This window comes from Grammomys surdaster, unplaced genomic scaffold (assembly GCF_004785775.1).
Source record: "Grammomys surdaster isolate TR1022 unplaced genomic scaffold, NIH_TR_1.0 65, whole genome shotgun sequence".
Taxonomy (NCBI): Eukaryota; Metazoa; Chordata; class Mammalia; order Rodentia; family Muridae; genus Grammomys; species Grammomys surdaster.
In genome coordinates, this window is record NW_021604567.1 from 5,765,770 (window position 1) to 5,768,864 (window position 3,095).

General features: G+C 37.0%; 1 non-coding gene across 1 annotated transcript; it reads left to right on the plus strand.

Moving 5' to 3' along the window:
- Window positions 1–2,754: 2,754 nt before the first annotated feature.
- On the plus strand, window positions 2,755–2,885 carry LOC114625363. Its single transcript, XR_003712066.1, has one exon. It is a non-coding gene; the product is annotated as a small nucleolar RNA SNORA17 (small nucleolar RNA).
- The last annotated feature ends 210 nt before the right edge of the window (window positions 2,886–3,095 follow it).

Genomic DNA, 3,095 nt, shown 5'->3' on the forward strand with positions numbered 1-3,095 from the left:
ATCTGTTCAATTTTTAACTAATATAAGCCAATTATGAGTTAGGTGTTTGTAGATCTCAGTATTCAAGTAGCTGACACTGTTGTAGTGTATAATCAAGGGTTTCTTAGCATGAAAAATAGAAAAAGAGAGGTATAGGAAAGGGAAAAAAGGACAGAGGGAGAAACAGAAGGAGGAAGGGAGGTTATATATATTATTATGCTATCCTAACTTATATGTCAAGCACTATTTCAAGTTCTAGAATTACAATTATTGACGAAAGTCCCTTGCTTTGGGAGGCTTAAATCTAATAAATCTCTAACGAAAAGCAAATTATTTTTGAGTTGAAATTTTGTTGGTCTGTAAGATATGTCTACATTTAGAGCAGACTAATGGGCTTATGTGAATAGGCGTGTGTGTGTGTGTGTGTGTGTGTGTCTGTCTGTCTCTCTGTCTGTCTGTCTGTCTGTCTGTCTGTCTGTCTGTCTTTGTCCTGAGTATGACATTCATAACTATACCTTCACAGGTGTAAACAGATGTGGGTGTTTGTTTGTTTGGATGCTACTCATTCACAGAGCTCCTTGCTCTCACCACCTTAAGGACATATTCTATGGCTTAGCAATTACAGTCAGAGGTGTGCAGAAAACTTGTGCATGGGTAACTCTTAGAATCAAGAGGCTGCCCTCAGTTCTAGGTATCACTCACAGAAATTCTTCAAGCAAAGTTGGTGCTTTGTAACAAAAACAAAACACACATGAAAACACAACAAAAACACAAAGCAACAATCTACTTTGAAGAAATGATTTTGTCTTTGGAGCATCTTAAATAAAACATGACAAAATGCCACTTGATACTCACCTTAGTTCGTAGAAGAAACCTCAGAGAGGACAGTATAGCGCTGTCAGTGCTGAGTGGCTGAGAGCAGTGAGCAATCACAGCACCGGAGACTGATGCTTCCTAGATCTCAATGCCTGTTTCACTGACACCTCCCTTCCAGATTCACTGATCTACATCAGCATCACACTGGCATCTGTTCCCGTTTCTGTTTATTTCAACTTTTGCAAAATCAATATTTGTTATATTACATTTTACTGTATTTTATAATGGAGAAGCAGGGAATGTTATTTTATACAAAACAAATTACCTTTGTGTGATTGAAGTTGTATTTCCCATCATGCAAAAATTACTTATCAGACAAACTCACACAAAAACATTCTACTCTGTGAGCATTCACCGACCGAATGTGACTCAGTGGTGCTTTCAAAGCTATCAACTAAAAAGTTTAAAGAATAGTTTCCTCCATTTGTTTTTATTTTTTATGACTTCTTAGAAAGAGCAAAACTTGACTATTGTGAAGTCAGCATGCCACAAATAGTTTTTCCTAAAGAATTTTTGGTTTGTACATGATATTTAGAATAATGAAAGAAGAATTCATTAGAATACGTACAGCATGTATGTTGCTCAAATTTTTAAGAATGCTTTCCTATCTCATGACGTTGCTCAAGAACATCCCTTATACCTACATAGCACATTGTGTTTCATTTGAAAAATCATAGAACGTAAACATTAAAAAGTAAAATAAATATCAATAGTGAATAAAATTATGTAAAGTTAACAATAGAGTTACTAGGTAGAGCAAGAGTATTAAAAAGTATTAAAGAGTATTAAAGAATTATCTAAGACTGAAAGGTGCTTAGTATAAAAATTGATGCCCTGTAGTAAAATGAAAGTCGTTTACTAGAAATTCAAGTTCTGCTATATGTGACTTAAACATAGTCTATCATAATTTTTTAAATATTTGTGCTATAAGAGGCCAAGGGTGGTAAACAGTATGTGATGTATCTACTCAAAGGCTCACATCTTAGGTCCTTCCCCTGCTTTGACAATCCACCATGATAGGCTCAATTCCATCCTTCACAATTTCTGTGTCTCTTCTTGAAATTTTCTTTACCCCCAAATCATCTGATTCTCAGTGTTCCCAGCCGTCATCATTAGCCCAAAAGTCTGTCATGTTTACCATATTTAAAACTAACTTCTTTCATATAGACCTTTACCAAATTTCTTCTTAGTACTGCTAATGTATCATAATGCCTTTAAGTCCATTATGATTTTAAGACACCATTTTTCATACTTGAGACGAAATTGACCTTATTGCACTAGTTTCACAAGCAAACCTCTATTTTCTGGTAAAATATCAGATATCGCCATCGGTGGCCACTTTCTCCTGTCCTTTCACATTAGGCCAGGAAAACAATCTGAGAGTAATTCCTCACCTGACTTTTAAAGAAACAGCACATCCCACTTAGAACTTCACCTTTTCAGTGAGCACAGCCCTGTAGGCTCCCTTCCTTCTGTGGAGTAGCCAGTGGTAGTCTTGGGTGGGGAGCTTCAAATACCAAATTGCTTTTATTTGAGCCAACCAGGAAGAAAGTACATTTGTGTTACTTTTCTTTGGACTAGGAAGCTCACAGTGGGGTATTATAAAAGCTTATTATCAGTTTTTGGTCATCAAAAATGCCTGACAAGAAAGCATGTAAGTGTATCAGAAAATAGGGACAGACTTTTACACTTGAAAATAAGTATCAGCATATTGAAATATTGAAATTCAGCTCTTTTGTACACAGGAAGAAATTTTACATGTAAAAAAACCTGTATTATCTCTAAAAGTATTTTTTTAATGAACCTATTATGCAACAAGCTGATCACCCATGATGCTCTGCTGAATGTTGACAGCAGTTTAATTTTAGCAAAAGATGGCTCTGAAGCAAATACACTTTAAATGCCCTAGAAGTATTGTAGATTGACTGCTGTGTCACATGCATGTCAGTAGGTGGGAGAGAGGGGAGAGGCTATGCTAAGCTTGAGTTTTCTGACCTGTGATCCTCTAAATGTTTTAGTAGCACAACATTCTCAGAGGAGGAAAGTGAATTGGAGATGACCACAAGTCTGGTGCCCAGTAGGCCCAGATTTGGCATCTAGAGCAAGAAGCAAGCCAGAGGCTTGCCTGGGCTCATAGGTCCTGAGCAGGAATGAGCCTGAGACAGCCACCAAACTAGTCTAGATTGCGAGCTCTCATGAGATGAATACTAGTCCAGCACTGTGCAGGGATGGCCATACCC